The 20,904-nt window shown below is 43.5% G+C and overlaps 1 protein-coding gene across 4 annotated transcripts in view; it reads right to left on the bottom strand.

Moving 5' to 3' along the window:
- The window catches only part of IQGAP2 (IQ motif containing GTPase activating protein 2), a 401,604-nt gene that overhangs the window by 250,057 nt on the left and 130,643 nt on the right, over positions 1-20,904 (bottom strand). The window contains exon 1 of one of the 4 annotated variants that reach the window (XM_077462565.1): positions 20,725-20,898. The exons of the other annotated variants lie outside the window; for them this stretch is intronic. The gene's annotated coding sequence lies outside the window, so the exon portion shown is untranslated. Of the gene's footprint in view, positions 1-20,724; positions 20,899-20,904 lie in introns of those variants that run through there. 4 annotated transcript variants of the gene reach the window in all.

Genomic DNA, 20,904 nt, shown 5'->3' with positions numbered 1-20,904 from the left:
TTAAAAGTATACCACCAGTGGCTTTATTAACAGGGCTGCAACATTGGATTGATCAGACTAGCACCATTGTGTAATCTGTAGGCACAATGAACTTTTCATGTACGGTATGTTTTCTAGCAAATTATTTTGCTTCAACAATAAAAAAAGCTATATAAAGCTAAAGTTTAACCTGGTTTTATCTTCCTTGACCCCAATCAACATGCTAATGAAATAAAAACTTTCTGGTTTCATTACATATATATTAGACCCAGAGATATCGTCAATGGATCTCTGTGCGCCTTTATACAATGCACAAACATGGAAATAGTTGGAGGGTATTGTATATGGCTTCCTGAAGACCTCACAGCACCCCTCTAAAGAACAGTGGGCCCTGATACAAGCAATGGATTGGCTCTTGGTAGAAGTTTTACAAATATCAAAATGCTTTGATGGGTGGATGTCCAACTGGAGGGGTGGATGTTCCTAGGCAGACTATTCGCTTACAACCACCCTGGGCCCCCGGGTGATACCGAGCCTCCATGACTGAAACACAATTAATCAAAGGGACAAGCTAGGGACAGAAGCTGGCCATAGACAATTTTTTATTTATTTTTTTCTTCCAAGCAGATTCTTTCATCTACACCAGCGGTCTCCAAACTTTCTAAGAGCCAGTTTACTGTCCTGCAGACTTTAGGGAAGCCAGGATGTGGCCAGTGGGAGTAGAAAATGCCCCATCACTGGTTTCAGTGGTTAGAATTGTTCCCCCAGTGTTGATAAGTGTGGGAGGAATAGCACCCCATTGTTGAGCACCCCATCACTGGTGTCGATGGGAGGAACATGCCCCATCATTAGTAGCAGTGTGGATAGAATGGTGCCCCAAGGCAGGCAATAGAGGCAAGCAAAGGGCCAAAGTTTTCAGATCACCGATTTACACAAACGAGATGGATAGAGGAATCTCCCCCACGGGCACACTGTATTCTGACTGTGGGACTTGCTGCTGCAGCTGCTGATCAATAAGGATTTTCCAGCATTTTCCTTCAACACAAAGTCGATCAATCGACTGGCTTCTGTCAAGTACGGACAGTCACACACTGATTCGGCTGGCACCTGCTGAATGGGACAACATTTCAACCAGTCTTTGCCAGAGCTTAAAGTGACTTTAAACGATCAACTTGTAAAAACAACCCATTCGGTTTAAAATAGGAATGAATGGAAAAACATTTAGGTTTAGATATGAACACATTGTAAATACCTTTTTCCTCCCATTTTTATAAGTGATCACATTCCCTCTGTTTTCAGCTGTATAAGGAGCTCAGGGAGCCGATTTAGGAGAAACACCAGCACACTGGTCTTCTCGATGAATGGCTGTGTGGGGGGTGGGGGGGATGACAGCATTAGTCTGATCATTGGAGAGGACCAGGCTGAGTTCCCAGCATAGCAAGAGACATAGGTGTGCGCAGCCTATTGCATTAAAAAGCTCGAAGCACACATGCCTTTTCTGCAGCCTCAGCTGCATGTGGTAGTAAATGAATGGGAAGTGCTCTGTGCTAAGTGGCTTCCTGTTCTGTTCATTTATAAATTGAAGCATAGTAAACACCATTTAGTATGCTTCAGTTATGAAGGGACACAGTAAGCAAGTGTGTTTAGTGTGTTCGTTTAGAAAGGAAGGGGCCAGTAAATTACATATCTACTGGTCCTTCCCCCTGCTCTCCATCCAGAAACATGCCACACAGTATTTGGGGGTAGAGGAGAGAAGGGAAGCCAGCAGCACTGGGGTGGGGGGGGGGGGTGGGGGGGCAGTAGGAGGAATTGGCACCGCACATAGTGATTAGGGTGTGCCCAGGCACACCCCGTGTGCATGCCTATGGCTAGAAAAGTGACCACGGGGAGCACTCCTGCTTAGCGTGGTTGGTTTTTAACAGGAAAGCAGAGTGACTGGCAGGAACACCAGGCATTTCACACAAAGGATATAATACAAAAAGAACAGGACCATTTTTCATACAAGTACATGGTACAGCAGTCACATGTCAGGAATATGAAATGTTGGGTTTACATATTCTTTAAGGCTGATCAAACTCGATGCTGCTGCTGGATGTCTTCCAGCAACCATCTCCAGTACCCCGTGTTTGGCCCGTCCCCTTTCCACCACTTGCTATTAGATACTCAATCAGAATGATGGCCTTCCTGACCAAAGAGTAAGGAGCATGAGGTGAAAGGGACAAAAACTACATTCAGTAGATAATCAATATTTGATTAATCCAGGTTGCAGCGCCTGCAACTGCCATGATCGCTTTACATAAACCGAAGTACCGTATATACTCGAGTATAAGCCGAGATTTTCAGCCTCTTTTTTGAGGCTGAAAGTGCCCCCCTCGGCTTATACTCGAGTCATCGCTGTCTGCCCGCTCGATCAGCGTGTCGAGCAGACAGACAGCGGCCATTCTGATTCAAAAGCCGCGCCTCCGGCTCCGCCTTCGCCTGTGATAGGCGGAACACTGAATTTCCCAGCAGCCTGTGTTCCGCCTATCACGGGCATCTTCTCATCCTCGTACTACGGACGAGGATGATACGACGTCCGTGATAGGCGGAACACAGGCTGCTGGGAAATTCAGTGTTCCGCCTATCACAGGCGAAGGAGGAGGCGCGGCTTTTGAATTTTACAATGGCCGCCGACGAAGAGGGCACGGGACGGAGGCAAGGCAAGGCACGGCACGGGACAGGACGGGACGGGACGGGACGGGACGGGACGAAGGCAAGGCACGACACGGGACGGAGGCTCGGGACAAAGGCTCGGGACACAGGTAGGCTGGACACACACACACACACACACACACACACACACACACACGGATGGAGACACACACACACGGATGGATGGATGGATGGATACACACACACACACAGGGATGGATGGATGGATGGATGGATGGAGACACACACACACAGGGATGGATGGATGGATGGATGGAGACACACACACACAGGGATGGATGGATGGATGGATGGATGGAGACACACACACACAGGGATGGATGGATGGATGGATGGATGGAGACACACACACACAGGGATGGATGGATGGATGGACACACACACACACACACACAGGGATGGATGGACGGACACACAGGGATGGACGGACACACAGGGATGGACGGACACACACACAGGGATGGACAGGCATGTCTCACCCTCGGCTTATACACGAGTCAATAAGTTTGCCAGTTTTTTTGGGGGTAAATTGGGGGCCTCGGCTTATATTCGGGTCGGCCTATACTCGAGTATATACGGTACATGTATGCTTTTGTCTCACTATACACATCTAAAAAGCTGCATTTCCTTTAAACATGTGCAATGTCACTTCTGACCACTAGAGGGAGATCTTTCCAATAAAAAAATAAAGCTGTATTCTAACATCCCATTTGTCCCCAATTTAAAAACCCACCACACTAATCTTCTGCGCTAGCCCTTCCTGCACCATACTTATGAATCCAACAGTGTCTCATCAATGTTTGCAGAGAACATCATGCCCTCAGACTTGGAGATAAAAGGATCCTTATTCATTTTGCAGTAAACATCTCAAGGGACAAGTCTTGGAATTCACTATCAAATGAGGCCAACAGGATGACATCATTTATTCACAGCCATGATGTCACTCCCAGTCCTCTTTCAAAACTAAAATCTCATAAAGGTTTTCAACAGAGAATAGACTATACAACTTAATCTGATTATATCACTTAGGTTGCTGTGCGGATTCAACCTATAAAATGTATGTATGGGGACTCTCCGCACCAAAGTGGTGAAGTTACAATGCGATGGGAGAGGAGCATCGTACTTCAGTTTTCTTTTGTCTTTATGTACATTATATTTTTCAGCTCTGCTATTCTAGCAATCCAGCCCGCATTACATACAGCATGAGCGTAGCATAATAACGCACGTTTGTTTTTACAGATCGTCAGTGATCCGTACAAAAACACTAACTGGTTTCAAGTAACATTTGCTCTCACTCTTAGAAATGCAAGGGGAGAAAAAAAGAAAACACGAGCCCTTCTGAAACTAGATTACATTCAACAGGTTCTACATGGATGGCTGTGCAAGGGGAAGCAGCTTTGTAACTGTACCAACAAACGTTACTGTAGGTATGTCACAGGAAGCCAGCACCTAACACATCATATAAAGGACCAACATTTGTAACCTACACACATCTACACAAATAAGCTATACGTAAATTTTATTTCTACATTCTATGTACTGGGAACCTCTTTGATCCCATCTGTAGCCTTTACCCTACTGAGCAATTGGAACCAAGAAAAAATTGGACGAGGGTCCCACTGCTGTTTACAATCTTACAGAGGGGGTAAAGTGTATATGCTGGAGGCTGAACCACACAAATCTACTGTATATATCATTCTAAGAAGTCTGGATGGGGGGGGGGGGGATGTCTACTGTTGGCTATTGTATTCTGACAGCCACCTGCCACGGCTGTCAGAATACTGGAACATTGGATGCATCTGATTGGATGCAGCCGCTGTTCAGCCGACCATTTTCCACCCCGGTTTCTTCAGATCGAAGGATGTCTGATGTCGGGCAGGATGCCAACAAGGCATGGCTTGCATTTCGACCAGTTCATCATGAATTGTGTATGCCCAGCTTTAGAATGAGCTTGCACCTGTGTTCTAGACCGAGCACCTTTTCACATTTACTGTATTCATTTTAAGGCAGAAATAAAGTATTACCTTACAGCTTTTGTAGATCTGTCCAAACTCCACTGAACTCTTTCTGGTCCCAAATTACTGATATTTGCTTTTTAAGTCACTTTCATATACCCAATTTTCACCATATTCACAGCATCCTGGGCATGCTGTGAAGTGTAATAAAAATGGAATTGACAGTGCTGAGATGGTGTGCCAAGTGCCCTGCTGGGATGAAGTAACCATGTTTCTTTGGCATAAAGACTTATCTCACAAGGGTAACGTTACAGGGGTTGGGATATTATATTGCTCTTGCATATAAAGCTTCAAATCAAAGAGCGGCTTGATGCCTTCTGGCCCACGTATGTGTGGGATTTCTAAAGACATTTGTGGCGAGCAGAAGCAGGGAAAGAGAAACGAAGTCGCCTTCAACAAGAGTATGGGGTAAAGGGGCCTACACCCAAGAACAAAGTAGGGGAACTAACACACACACACACACACACACACACACACACACCTTTGGAGTGGTTATCTTTCATTAGCTGAAATAAGTAAAAGGGGCACTGATGTTTACTTTTTTAGCAGTGGATTGCACACTTTTCTTCTATAACTGCTTAACTGAAGAGAACCTGTTTACCGAGCTCAACTGCTTAAGCACAGTTTACACACAGCTGAATGAATCAGAAGACCAAATTCCTTTGTCTTCACTGCTCTGTACAGCTCTGCACAGATCTTTTGCTGTGCCACTGCTTCAAAAACTAAAATGCTCTGTGGTACCAGTGTCATGGTTGCAATAAAGGGAACTTATGTGGAGGTCTTATATGGAATATTATTCCTTTATGATGGTCAGGGAAAAAAATAAATCTATCATATATACATATAATCTATATATCTATATCTATATCAGTGTTTGGGGGTTTTAAGTAATTTTTTAGCAATGGTTTTAACTTGAAACAAGCAAATGTCAGAAAGGGGTTTAGTGTTTAAGTGATTAAACTTTTTTCACTTACACATAGTCTATTCCATTGACAAATTGTTACAATGTTTATTTAAAGAGGGATTTAACCTACAAAAAAATAAATATTAAAAAGCCAGCAGCTATAAATACTACAGCTGCTGACTTTTAATAAATGGACACTCACCTGTCCCAGGGTCCAGCGATGTCGGCAGCCGAGACCGATCGATCACTCGGCTGCTGCCGCCGCCATTCTAGGTGAGGGAATCAGGAAGTGAAGAGTTGTGTGTCCCAGCAGACAATGCGGCGGGACAGGAAACAGCATAGACTCCCATTGGAGTCTATGCTCGGAAGTAGGTGCAAATACCTGTCTTAGACAGGTATCTGCACCCCCCCCCTGAAAGGTGCCAACTGTGACAACGGAGGGGGGGAGGGTTCTGATGAGCGGAATTCCACTTTAGGGTGGAACCCCGCTTTAAGTTCAACTGAATGTTTTGATCCTTAGCAGACTGCCTAGTTTTTCTTTTCCTTTTTGAGGGCTGTGGCTTCAGAAGAGCAGAGAGAATTCTCTGCACAGAAATAATTGTGAAACACTTTAGTCAAGATTGAGTTAACGATTCTTGACAATTGTGCAGCTCTAAAATAGTATGTATGTATGTATGTATGTATGTATGTATGTATGTATGTATGTATGTATGTATGTATGTATGTATGTATATATATATATATATATATATATATATACACACACATATATATATATATATACACACACACACACATATACACACACACACACACACATATATATATATATATACATACACACACACAATTTTCTTCTTGTTTTCCTAGGTAGGTAAACTGAAACATTACATATGATACATTTCAGCCAACAGGCGGCTCCTCCACATTTTCCGGTCTATTCTTATTTCCTATGCTAAAAAGGGTGATTGTTCACAAAGTTTAGTAGCTCAAGCAAAAATGTACACAGAACTGAATAAGGCAAAGCAGCTACATCGCTCCCTTTCTCCGGCTTGTTGTAGACATACAGCAGTGACTGAGGTTTCAATCAAAGAGGAAGTCCGACACTAAACAGCTTCTTCTGGGCGCTTTGTTTATTAAATTTATAATGTTCTGGAAATCCTTTTTTATTGCAGATGCTCACTTTATTATGTGTTTATTTTATTCAAATAATAATAAAAGCATTCATATGAATGGACTGAAAGGGCACTGGATTACACCAAAAGTGGTGCATGAACTACTTATAAACCAAATTGAATGGTACTGAGGTATCACGCAATCCAGTGCAGGCAAACGCATTTGTTATCTGCGTTTGTGTCATTAGGATTACACTGACATTCGCAGCAAATTGAGCAACCAGTTCATTTTGAACCCGGGGCGGAAAATGCATGCGGAATGTATGTGTTTTGATGGGAATAGGCCCTAAAAAATGATTTTTGGTGGCATTTCCCATAGGTACTACCTGCACCTAATTCAGGCAAGCATTGGTAACATTACCAACAGGTGCAGAAATATCAAGTAGTTCTTACTATGCCATTTTTAGAATCTGTCACTATGGCAGTGACAATTTCTCAAAGAATTATCACCAGTTCTTAGATTAGGAAACTGGCGTATTTAAAGTGGAGTTCCACTCATTTTTGGGTTTATTAAAAGCCAGCAGCTACAAAAAATGTAGCTGCTGACTTTTAATAAACAGACACTTACCTGTTCCATGGTCCAGCAATGCAGCCGATCCAAAGCCTCGCTTCTGTCCCTCACTTTCCTATGGTGCCGGCATTGCAAATATGGGCACCCGGCTGTGACAGCTTGTGACTTTACAGCTGGGTGCGCACACACGGGTCACGCAGCGCCTCCAAATTGGTCGGGCAATCTTCTAGGACCATTACCTCTTATTAGTATCCACCTGTATTATAGGAGTCCTCTAGTTCTCCCATATAGAGGAGGACACACACACACACACACACACACACACACACACACACACACACACACACACACACTGCTGCTACTATAAACCCAAATAAAACATATAAATAACATCAGTAACTAAAAATGCAAACAACAATGTGAACAAATATCCTTGAACACTATAAGTCCTGTATAAAGTAAATATTCTCCAAAAAGGGGGGAATGTGATCAGTTCAAATAATTCCTGCAGATTGGTGTAACATGTCCACTCTTACACCCGGTTCCAAATTATTCTGCAAATTCTATTTCAGTGTCACAAAGATTAAATATTTTGAGCTCAACTTATGGAACCTTACCAAAAGGCATAAATTGGGATAAAATCTTAGGAACAAAGAACGCGGAGGAGAGATGGGTTTGCTTTAAGAGCATATTAAATAAGGGCATTAGCCAATGCATCCCATTGGGCAATAAATTTAAAAGCACAAACAAAAGTCCCGAATGGCTGAACTCTAATGTAAAAATGCATATAAAAGCAAAGGAGAAGGCCTTCAAAAAAATACAAAGTTGAGGGATCATCATCAGCATTCAGACTTTATAAAGAATGCAATGGGAACAGAGGGGCGCCAGACTGAGTGCAGTATAAATCATATTTTAAAAAAACAAGTAACTCACAGGTTAAATTAGATGAGTTCAGTATGTGGTGAAAATCGCCAGTCCTGGAGTCTCATAAATGTCTTCCCTTTGCAGCCTGGGGCACTGATTTTACAGTGATCCAGAGAATGCTGGGAACCAGGAGGCAGGAAACAAGCAGCAGCTGGTCGTGACATCACAGAACAGGATTGTGATTATTCACAGTGGCAAGGAATGGTAATGCATTGCGAAGCTACAGTTTCTTCATCCGTCTCCAGAGATAAAACGATAATTCTCCCGCATCTATAAGACTCTGGTCCCGCTGCACCTGGAACATGCTGTCCAGTCCTGGACACCAGTCCTCAGGAACGATGTACTGGAAATGGAACGAGTGCAAAGAAGGGCAACAAAGCTGATAAAGGTTCTGGAGGATATTAGTTATGAGGAAGGTTGCGAGCACTGAAATGATTCTCTCTGGAGAAGAGACGCTTGAGAGGGGATATGATTTCAATATACAAATACCATACTGGTGACCCCACAAGAGGGATAAAACTTTTTTGCAAAAGGGAGTTTAGCAAGACTCGTGGCCACTCATTAAAATTAGAAGAAAAGAGGTTTAACCTTAAACTACGTAGAGGGTTCTTTACTGTAAGAGCGGCAAAGTTGTGGAATTCCCTTCCACAGGCGGTGGTCTCAGTGAGGGGCATTGATAGTTTCAAGAAACTATTAAATAAGCACCTGAACGACCGCAACATACAAGGATATACAATGTAATACTGACATATAATCACACACATAGGTTGGACTTGATGGACTTGTGTCTTTTTTCAACCTCACCTACTATGTAACTATGTGTCTCAGGGCTCTTTTGATCACTGAAAACAATCTCTGACATCTGTAATAATTAGATTGCCAGGTGAGCCCAATTAAAGGAAAAACTACTAAAGAAGGGTGTTCCACATTAAGCAGAGCACCATTTTCAAGCAATATGGGGAAGAAAAAGGATCTCTCTGCTGCCGAAAAGAGTGAAATAGTTCAATGCCTTGGACAAGGTATGAAAACATTAGATATTTCATGAAAACGTAAGCGTGATCATCGCACTATTAAGATATTTGTTTCTGATTCAGAGCACAGATGGATTTCGTGCAGATGAAGGCACTTTGAGGAAGATTTCTGCCAGATCCATGCATAGGATCAAGAGAGCAGCTGCTAAAACACCATTACATAGCAGCAAACAGATAATTGAAGCTGCTGGTGCCTCTGTAATCCCAGGGACATCAAGGGTCCCCCAAAGTCTTGCAAACTGTGCATAAACCTTCCATTCGGCCACCACTAACCAACTCTCACAAGCAGAAACAGCTGCATTGGGCAGAAAGATACATGAAGACTAATTTTCAAACAGTCCTGTTCACTGAGTGCCGTGCAACCCTGGACTGTCCAGATGGATGGAGTAGTGGTTGGTGGACAGCCACCCTGTTCCAACAAGGCTGTGACTTCAGTAAGGCGGTGGTGGAGTCATGTTTTGGGCCAGAATCATGGGAAGAGAGCCGATTGGCCCCTTTAGGGTCCCCAAAGGTGTAAAGATGACCTCTGCAAAGTATGTGGAGTTCCTGACTGACCACTTCCTTCCCTGGTACAGAAGGAAGAACTATGCCCTGTCGTAATGAAATCATCTTCATGCATGACAATGCACCATCTCATGCTGCAAAGAATACCTCAGCATCAATGGCTGCTATGGGAATAAAAGGAGAGAAAGTCATGGTGTGGCCTCCATCCTCCCCTGACCTCAATCCTATTGAGAACCTTTGGAGCATCCTTAAGCAATAGATCTATGAGGGTGGGAGGCAGTTTACATCCAAACAGCAGCGCTGGGAGGCTATTCTGACATCTTGCAAACAAATTCAAGCAGAAACTGTCCAAAATCTCACAAGTTCAATCGATGCAAGATTTGTGAAGCTGCTATCACATAAGGGGTCCTATGTTAAAAAATGTAACATGACCTGTTAAAATGTTTAAAAAGTTAAAATGTTGTTCAAAGTTTGATTGAACTATCTTTTGATTTCAGTAAAAATTCCGCAAACACAACAAAATGACAATTTTCAGTTCTTTACAACCTATAAAGTGCTTTGAAACTTACTGTGTGTAATAATTTGGAACAGTGCATTGTACATTTTTTATTTAGGGAAAAAAAAAAAAAAAAAACGTATTAGGCGGTTTGTGCAAAAAAAAATTTGAATTGTAATAGTTGATAACATGAGAATTAGGCAGTTTACATCAATTATTTAGGTATATGAGAAAAATATCATTGGCATAATAATTTGGAACAGGGTGTATATCCTCTTCTACCAAATTACATCACCAGCATGAATCCAGTGATCACCACAATATCACCCCAATCTAGTGTAAATCAAGACATCCGTTTGAATGCCTTAATTACCTATCTGAAATATGGCAGGCAATATAATCTGATAATTTACACTAAATTGGGTAAATTGGCGTGATCACTGGATTCACGTTGGGGCTTTGATTTGGTGGAAGAGAATATAAGAGTGGACATGTTACACCAAACTGAAGAAATTATTTGGACTGATCCCATTGACTGTTTTTTGGGAACACTCACTTTTATACAAAACTTGGGGGTTGATTTACGAAAACTGGGAGCACAGAATCTGGAGCTGCTCTGCATAGAAACCAATCAGCTTCCAGGTTTTATCCCACGTTCACATTGGGGCGTTTTGACACGTCAAATCGCCAGCTATTACCGGCAATGGCACCATCCAAATAGATGCGACACGGACTTTGCATTCCTGTACTACTTTTGGCAACTTAGTAGACATCTGTACAGGAACCCACACAGATGTCTCTGAAATAACCCCTGAAATTGGACTGAAATACGGGTTTGAAGTTCAGCTAAACGCGCACAATTTTAAACCCGTCTTACAATAGAACTCCAACATTGTCACACGCTCTCCCAATGGAGACGACAGGTCTACTCGTCACTAACCAAAAACCTGGCCTGAAGAAAGCCAGAGGGACATCACTGGGCTACATGTATGTAGACAGGATGTGTTTACAAAGAAGCTGCAGGAGATCAGCAGTTCTGAGATGATGAAGATGAAGATGACGATGAAGACGACGATGAAGACGACGATGAAGACGACGATGAAGACGACGATGAAGACGACGATGAAGACGACGATGAAGACGACGATGAAGACGACGATGAAGACGACGATGAAGACGACGATGAAGACGACGATGAAGACGACGATGAAGACGACGACGAAGACGACGACGATGAAGACGACGAAGACGACGACGAAGACGACGACGAAGACGACGACGAAGACGACGACGAAGACGACGACGACGACGACGACGACGACGAAGACGACGACGAAGACGACGACGAAGACGACGATGAAGACGACGATGAAGACAACATTTTATTTGGTACAATGACAATTGATGCACACTGCATCATTTAGGGTTTACCTCTGCTTTTATTGGTTTTTTTGAATGGAGATGATTTCTGAGACGCAGCAGAAATGCAGGCTATGGCTGTACCTGCCGTAATTTATTTCTTAATCAATGGAAGAATGTGGGGCCACAGATCTGGCTGGAGTGCTTGTGCGACATTGAAACCAGCTGCTAGAACAAGGGGACATTAGGATCAGACCAGAGGCTCAGGTTAGGACAGGTTCCCAAGGCAAGGACAGAACTTGGCACAGTCTAATGGTATACATACAAGCCGCTGTCATACGCTACATTCACTACTATAGTAGTATGCAAACATGCAAAAAAAAAAAAAAAAAATAGTGGAGTTTTGATACTTGCGCGAATGTGCAAAACCAGGTAACAAGCCTGTGGTGCCATTCAATGTTCATAGCACCCCAAAGTGGCAAGCGAGAGTCACGTTTTTTTTTAGCTCAATTGTGGCAATACTTATTAAATGCCCAAAGCTCAAAAAAGATGCCTGAGCCGCTTTGTCATGTATTTCACACGTAGGGCAGACCACTGAAATGAATGGGCTGCCTTATGTATGAAGCATGACAACCAACAAAAAAATGTACATCGCCTGATGTCATTTGACAGTGTCAATGAGGTTAAAGTGTCTGAAAAAGTTCACATATAAATTGATGCTCATGGAATGTAAATGTTGAGATAACCTTGAAAGTACAGTTTTGCAAAAATGAAATTGTGCCATTTTGCATTTTTAATCACTGTGGTATACCAGATGGTATATAAAACTTCATAAGAATTTTTTAGTTCCTAAGCAACAATCGTGTATGTTTTATCTTTCTTCGGAAAGAGGAATATATTTATATTGCAAAGGAACACTTAGGTGTAAAAATGTATGAAAATTAACCCCTTCACACTCCTACAGTTGGAAAAGGGAATCCTTTTAGTGTAAATAGCGCATTTTCAGTGTGCCAAATCATAAATTAATGTTTTGTTGCGCCAGCTGCGGTGAATCATGTCATTATGCTGCATGAGCAATTGCATGTGAGTGGCAACAATTAGTTGCAAGGAGCAGCTAAATGCTGGGGATCACTGCTAGGGTTTTCACATGTACTCAGTGTTGGGCCCATCCACAAGTATAAATGTATTCTAAAGCAAAGCACACACTATCAGTATTTTTACATTCAACCCGTGGGCTGAATGAAAAAAAAAAAAACACTGAAGAGCTCAGGGGGAGCCACTGTACTAACTTTGTAATGTTAGTACAGTGATCTCCCCTACTGAGCTATTGTGTTCTTACATGGGGACGACCCAACGGCATAACGCACCAGCCAGCACATTGGCTGAGAGCACTGATTGGATGCCGATCAGGAGACCTTTTTAGGTCATGCCCCTTCGACAGAAGCTGCTGGAACAGTTGGACCATCTGCCGTACACATGGGCCGAAGGTCAGATGGTTTCTACTGAACTAGCCAATGCCACTCGATGTACGGCCCATGTGTATGTCCTTTAGGCTACATTCACACCGCCGATTAGAGCCAGTGCGAATCGTATCATCAGGAATCAGATTCCTGCTGAAGCTCTCAGCAGCCTCGTTCACTATATTGACAGGTCACCGGCGGCCGCAGCTATTCGTGGCTCTTTGCACAGCCAGTCATTTACAGAGCCTTGATAACGGATTCATACCCCTTGAAATTTTCTACATTTTGTCATGTTACAACCAAAAAACAAATGTATTTTATTGGGATTGGATGTCACATAATTGAAGTGGAAGGAAAATGATAAATGATTTTAAACATTTTTTACAAATAAATATGTGAAAAGTGTGGCGTGCATTTGTATTCGCCCCCCCCCCCCCCCCCAGAGTCAATACTTTGTAGAACCACCTTTCACTGCAATTACAGCTGCAAGTCTTTTTGGGGATGTTTCTACCAGCTTTACACTTCTAGAGAGTGATATTTTTGCCCATTCTTCTTTGCAAAATAGCTCAAGCTCTGTCAGATTGGATGGCGAGTGTCTGAACAGCAATTTTCAAGTCTTTTGACAGGTTCCCAAATGGATTTAGGGCTGGACTTTGACAGGCCATTATAACACATAAATATGCTTTGATCTAAACCATTCCATTGTAGCTCTGGCTGTATGTTTAGGGTCGTTGTCCTGCTGGAAGGTGAATCTCAGCCCCAGTTCTCAAATCTTTTGCAGACTAACAAGTTTTCTTCTAAAATTTCCCTGTATTTGCTCCATCCATCTTCCCATCAACATTGACCAGCTCCCCTGTCCCTGTAAAAGAAAAGCATCCCCACAACATGATGCTGCCACCATGTTTCATGGTGGGGATGGTGTGTTCAAGGTGATGTGCAATCTTAGTTTTCTGCCCCATAGGAATTTGCTTTTAGGTCAAAAAGTTCAATTTTGATTTCATCTGAGCAGAGCACCTTCTTCCACATGTTTGCTGTGTCCCCCACGTGGCTTCTCGCAAACTGAAACCTGGATTTCTTATGGCTTTCTTTGAACAATGGCTTTCTTCTTGCCACTCTTCTATAAAGGCCATATTTGTGGAGTGCACGACTAATAGCTGTCCTGTGGACAGATTCTCCCACCTGAGCTGCAGATCTCTGCAGCTCCTCCAGAGTTCCCATGGGCCTCTTTGCCGCTTCTCTGATTAATGCTCTGCTTGCCCGGCCTGTCAGTTTAGGTAGACAGACATGTCCTGGTAGGTTTACAGCTGTGCCATACCCTTTCCTTTTTTGGATAATGAATTGTACAGGGCTCTATGAGATGTTCAAAGCTTGGGATATTTTTTTTTATTATATTTTTTTAATAACCTAACCCTGATTTAATCTTCTCCACAACTTTATCCTTTACCTGTCTGGTGTGTGCCTTGGACTTCATTATGCTGTTCGTTCACTAAGGTTCTCTAACAAACCCCTGAGGGATTCAACGAACAGCTGTATTTATACAGAGAATAAATTAATTACAGGGGGACTCTATTTACTAATTAGATGGCTTCTGAAGGCAATTAGTTCTGCTAGATTTTAGTTTGGGGTAACAGAGTAAAGTGGCCGGAATACAAATGCATGCCACACTTATCAGATATTTGTAAAAAAAATGAAAACCATTTATCATTTTCCTTTCACTTCACAACTATGTGCCACTTTGTGTTGGTTTATCACATAAAATCCCAATAAAATACATTTACCTTTTTGGTTGTAACATGACAAAATGTGGAAAATTTCAAGGGGTACGAGTACTTTTTCAAGGCGCTTTATACAGCAGGGGTGCCCAACCAGTGGCCCGCGACCTCCTTCTGTGGGATGGCAGATTGGCAAGCCCAGATCATGGGTTGCAGATCCGCCATCACAGACCATCTGTGTTTTTAATGAAGCCGGCAAAGCAAGCAGCTGTGGAGCAAAGCTATATAAGCTGATGATTCCTATATAGCGCTGTTTCCTGCCACAGACGAAGTGCTACCAAATGCACTCTGCCTGGGACAGCAACAGCAGGCGACACCTGAATGGAAGACTGTCATTAAAAGGTCAGTTTTTACTAAAATTGCAGCGTATGTATGGGAATAACTGCGCAGTGATTACTGGGCTTCTTTCAAAATTATCCGCAGGTACAGTGCACCTTCAGGTTACCTGCATTGAGCCATAGACTTCTGCGGGTTTGGTGTGCTTTCAGAAAGTATATTACACCTGCACAATATAATAGAAGTCTATGGCAAAGTGGAGCTAACCCGCAGGAAAGACACAGGTGCATTGCGCTGCATTAGTGTGAAAGGCCCCTTTCACACAATCGGTCCGACCCAATCGGACCCTCCATTCACCTCTATGAAACGGCAGATGTAAACAGATTTGTGTCCATTTACACCCGCATACCTCCAATCTAATTCGCTAAAAAAAAAACCTCCGTCTGTCTGGGCAGATCGGATCAGAGGATCCATAGAGTAGAGTGAGTTGTATCAGTGTCTGCTCTGCATGGACCTATCATCCGCCTGCTCTGCTCATTGTGGCCCGCGATCGGTTACCAAGTTGCTTAAGTGGCCCTCTTCAAAAGGTTGGGCACCCCTGGTTTACAGCATGAAATTTGGATTATATGAGTGATAATTGCATCTAGGAACCTACGTGTTCAGGGAAAAATACCTATGTGTGCAGGGACAAATTCAATGGGGTTTTAGGGAGAGCAGAAAATGGAATAATTTTTGAGCATATTTCAGAAGCAGTCACTGTTCGAGGGTACAGTGGCTGCCTGAATACAATAGTTTGCAGTAGAAACTCCTCCATTCATGCTGTTAGCATGGATTGACAAACAGATACATTTTCTCTAGTTCAGGCCAAATAAGAAAATCAAGCCGTATTTTATTTATTTATTTCAGGTACTTCTATAGAGCCATGAATTTACGCAGCACTTTACATATACATTGTACATTACATCAGTCCCTGCCCTCAAGGAGCTTACACTCCAAGGTCCCCAACTCACAATCATACATACACTAGGGTCAATTTAGACAGGATCCAGTTAACCTACCAGAATGTCTTTGGCGTATGAGAGGAAACCGGGGTACCCAGAGGAAACCCACACAGGCACAGGGAGAACATACAAACTCCAGGCAGGTAGTGTCTTGGCTCGTTTGGCTGTAATTCTGTGGATCACAGGAGTGCAGTTCATTCTGCACTCCTGTGACCAATTTCCTGCAGACAGCAGGCTAAAGCCTGCTATCAGCTGACGGCCCAGAGCCAGTCCAGGCTGCGCAAAGATCGCGCCAAGCTAGTTGGGATCTGCCCACAACCCTGGACTGGCACCTGGCTCAGCTTCTCAGCGAGTTGCTTCGTGGGATGAGCAGACAGCGATGACTGACCGCCACCAGGTCTCTGCTCAAGGAGCTCTGAGAACCGAGCGATCAGCTGCTGTGTTTGATCACTCGATTATCGGTCTTAAAGCCAGCGGGGGACAGATGCTAGGTAAGTATGATCCTGGGGAAAAAAAAAACCAAAAAAACCTGAACTTTTTATTTTAGCATCAAGTCAAAATTGGGGTTCCTGCAATAAAATAATGCATTTAATGATGTATTATCAATTCCAGAACTGCTTTAAAGCAATATTAAACCCAAGACAAAAAAAAAAAAAAGTAATGTTGCAGCTTGCCAATCATTAGATGTGGTGGCTGCATTCATTTTCTTATTTCTGTTTTCACTTGGTGATCTAACCAGTAACACACCCCTGTATTAGAGTGCCTCTGCTCTGGATAAAGGAGCACAGGGGGCACATTTGGACAGCAGCATTGTAAGTCGGGGGGGGGGGGGGGGGGGTCAGAGTGTTAGATGCATTAAAGCTGGGAACACACCATACAATTTTCTTTAGATTTTTTTACCTTTTGCCAAAACCATATGAGGTCAAAACTAAACACTTTCAATTTGTTTGCAATCAGGCAGGCCCTTGCACTACATAGTTGAAGGTAAATCTAAAGAAAATCTAATTTTATGCAGATTTTTTTCTTCAGATTTACCAAGACAATTTAGTGCAAGAGCCTGCCTGATTGCATACAAATTTAAAAACATTAAGGATTGACCTCATATTATTTGGGTTTTGGTAAATCTGAAGACAAAAATCTGTAGAAAATCTAATAGTGTGTATGGGGTCTAAGGCTGGGTTCACACTGGTACCACACGACAGTCGTACCACTTTGGATCTGACCTTGCCCTGCGACTTGAAGTCTGACATGCGCCCGACTTCAATCCCCGACAATACCAGGAACTGTGTCCGACTGTGTATGAATCTTTAGGGGGAACGTCACGCGAAATAAAATAAAAAATTAAAAACAAAGACATGGATTCCCCCTCCGAAAGCATACCAGGCCCTTTGCTCTGGTATGGATTTTCAGGGGAACCCCCACGCTGAAAAAAATGGCGTGGGGTTCCCCCCAAAATTCCATACCAGACCCTTATTTGAGCACACAGCCCGGCAGGTTAGGAAAAGAGGTGGGAACGAGCGAGCTTTCCTCCCCCCCCCCCGAACCGTACCGGGCCGCATTGCCCTCAACATGGGGGGGATGCTTTGGGGGGGGGCGCAGAGCCCCCTTGCCCCAAAGCACCCACCCCTCTTGTTGAAAGCATGTGGCCTGGTACGATTCGGGAGGGGGGGGGGGGTGGTTGCTCATCCCCACCCCCTTTCCTGACCTGCCAGGCTGTGTGCTTGGATAAGGGTCTGGTATGGATTTGGGGGGGGGGGGGTGCCCACTCCGTTTTTTTGCAGTGACCTGGACCACCGCAATCTGTGGTTCTGAGCCCCGGTATATCAGCGTCAGAAACCCCGAGCTTAGAAATCCTCTTTGCACCCATGTGGCATCTTCATAGCTGACAGGATGGGCTATGCAGCTGTTGATTGGTCGGCACCGCCCATGTGACGAGGGACGTTTTGAACTTTCACAGAGAGGCTTTCTAAGCCCTCAACACCTGGCGCGGATATACCAGGGCTTGGAACTGGAGGTTACCATGGTGAAGGTCAGCGGACTGGGGAGGGACCTGTGTAAGTTCGCCTTACAGAGTTTTCTGTAAAGGTGAACTTACCCTTAAAGGTTTCTTGGCTGTTGCTTGGCAACTCGAAGTTTCAGCTCCCTCTATAAATTTTCTATAGGATTAAGGTCTGGAGGCTGGCTAGGCCACTCCATGACCTTAATGTGCTTCTTCTGGAGCCACTCCTTTGTTGCCTTGGCGGTATGTTTTGGGTCCAAGAACTTACAATACAAGAGCTTACAATACATGGCCCGTCCATTGGCCCCACAACGTAGCAAAGTCAACCTGTACCTTCAGCAGAGAAACAGTCCCACAGCTTGTTTTCACCTCCGTGCTGGACTGTAGGGATGGTGTTCTTAGGGTCGTAGTCAGCATTTTTCTTCCTCCAAACACGGCGAGTCAAGTTAATGCCAAAGAGCTCAATTTCGGTCTCACCAGGCCACAGCACTTTCTCCTAATTCTTCTCTGAATCATTTTGATGTTCACTGGCAAACCTCAGAAGGGCCTTGTACATGTGCCTTCTTGAGGAGAGGGACCTTGCGTGCGTTGCAGAATTTTAATCCACGGTGGTGTATTGTGTTACCAACATTTTTTAGTGACTGTGGTCCCAACTGCCTTGAGATCATTCACACGTTCCTCCTGTGTAGTTTTGGGCTAATGACTCACTTTTCTCATGGTCATCCTTACCCCATGAGGCAAAATCTTGCATGGAGCTGCAGACCAAGGGCGATTGATGGTTAGTTTGTATGTCTTCCATTTGCAAATAATCGCTCCAACTGTTGTCTCCTCACCAAGCTTCTTGCTGATGGTCTTGTAGCCCATTCCAGCCTTGTGCAGGTCTACAATCTTGTCCCCGACAGCTCTTTGGCCTTGCCCACGATGGTGAGGTTTGAATGGAAGAGAAATTCTTTGGACAGGTGTCTTTTATACAGAGTTGTCATTAGGAGCACCTTCTAAAATTGACAGGACCAATCTGTGTACCACATGAGCACATACTGTAGCCAGTCTGTGGGAGCCAGAATTATTGTTGGTTGGTAGGGGATCAAATACTTATTTTACTTAGTTACTAAACTGCAACTAAATTTATAACAACATCGGTATCATGTTTTTTTTTCTGGATTCTTGGCTGATATTGTCTCTATCATTTAAAATACACCTATGATAAAAATTGTAGACCCTTTACTGCTTCGAAAGTGAGCAAACTTACAAAATCTGCAGGGGAACAAAGAATTATTTTTCCCACTGCATGCAATATTTGTCAGCTGAACATTCTGATGAGAAAAACGTATGCGGTACAATAACAAACAGGTAAAATACCTCATATATATATATCATTAGGGAATCAAACATTAGATACTCAAGCTTGTGTTTTACTTCACAAGGTGGCTGCAAAGAACCTGCACACCTTTCTTTATTTTCTGGGTTAATAAGTGATTAGAGTTAACTCTTATCCTGCCACTCACCAGCGTTCCCGGATCCAGAGTGGCATGGGCAGGACTGACAAAATCTCAGTCAGCAATTCATGTGGCTTAAGCTTTGTTCACTCAGCATTTCCTATAGTGGCTATCTGATGCACCCACTGAAACTGTCACACGTCCAAGAATCACGCATCCATACTGATACATGTGACGTAGGAGTGCAGCAATACAGGCCTGCTGCTGTATAAAAATAATATGCAGACTCTGCAATTCTGTGGCTTTGGCTACCCTATTGTTACAGTGTGTATTTAGGCAGGCCTAGTCTATACAAGACTTCTAATCTCAAATAAACAGCACCAAGATGCTGCATTGATCACGTGCTCCTTCCATCCTGAGCAACCCAACCACATTGTGGAAAATTGAGAAGCTGGCACACATCCATTATGGGCAAAGCTACAATTTTTACATTGTATGTTAACCACCTACATACCCAGATCTCCAGATATGGCCATGAGCCACAAATAATCTTGGGATATTTCCAGTCCTGATATATACAGTTTAAAATAACTATACATTTCATAGAAATTTAAACGTGTACAGTATTTTGGTGGCTCACATTAAAGAGGAGCTTCAGTCTCCCCCTAAAAAATTTAAAAGTAAGCAGCTACAAATACTGTAGCTGCCGACTTTCAATAGAAGGATACTTACCTGTCCAGGGATCCAGCAATGTTTTCACCCAAGCAGATTCCTCAATCGGCTTTAGGTGCAGGCGTTGTCATCTCTAGTAAGGGAAACAGGCAGTAAGCCTTGCAGCTTCACAACTGGTTCAATACCGTGCATGCGCGAGCTGCGCTGTGTCTTGTGAATGGTCCCGTAATCTTCTGGGACCTGTGATATGTCCCAGAAGACTGTGGGGGAAGGAGGAGGGGGCCAAACCAAAACTAGGTACCCCCCTAAAAAGAACCAAATGTGGCATTGGAGGGAGGGGGGGTGCAAACAAGCAGAACTTCCCCTTTTGGGACACTTATAATCACCAATGTGAATACAAAACTCATACAATATACTATAACTTGTGTTAAAACCCAAGTTTAGTTCATGGTTCATCTTCACCCAACATTTAATTGAAAAAAAAATGAGCTTCCAAACCCTATTTTCTAGTGTTTTCTTGCTGGTCACAGGACAAGACGGCTCCCCTTCTCCCGGCTACTTCTCTTCTCTGGTGGTGGTTATAAGGTGGGTGGTGTGACGTGTGAGCACTGTTCTCCTGTGAGACCAGGCTCAAGAGGTAAGTTTGTTGATGGCCAGCACTCACAGGAAGTAGTTGAA

This window comes from Lithobates pipiens, unplaced genomic scaffold, assembly GCF_037356315.1.
Source record: "Lithobates pipiens isolate NorthernLeopardFrog02 unplaced genomic scaffold, aLitPip1_a1.2 Scaffold_3, whole genome shotgun sequence".
NCBI classification, from domain to species: Eukaryota; Metazoa; Chordata; class Amphibia; order Anura; family Ranidae; genus Lithobates; species Lithobates pipiens.
The sequence above is the reverse complement of the archived record's forward strand: the minus strand, read 5'-3'. Positions and strand labels throughout refer to the sequence as shown.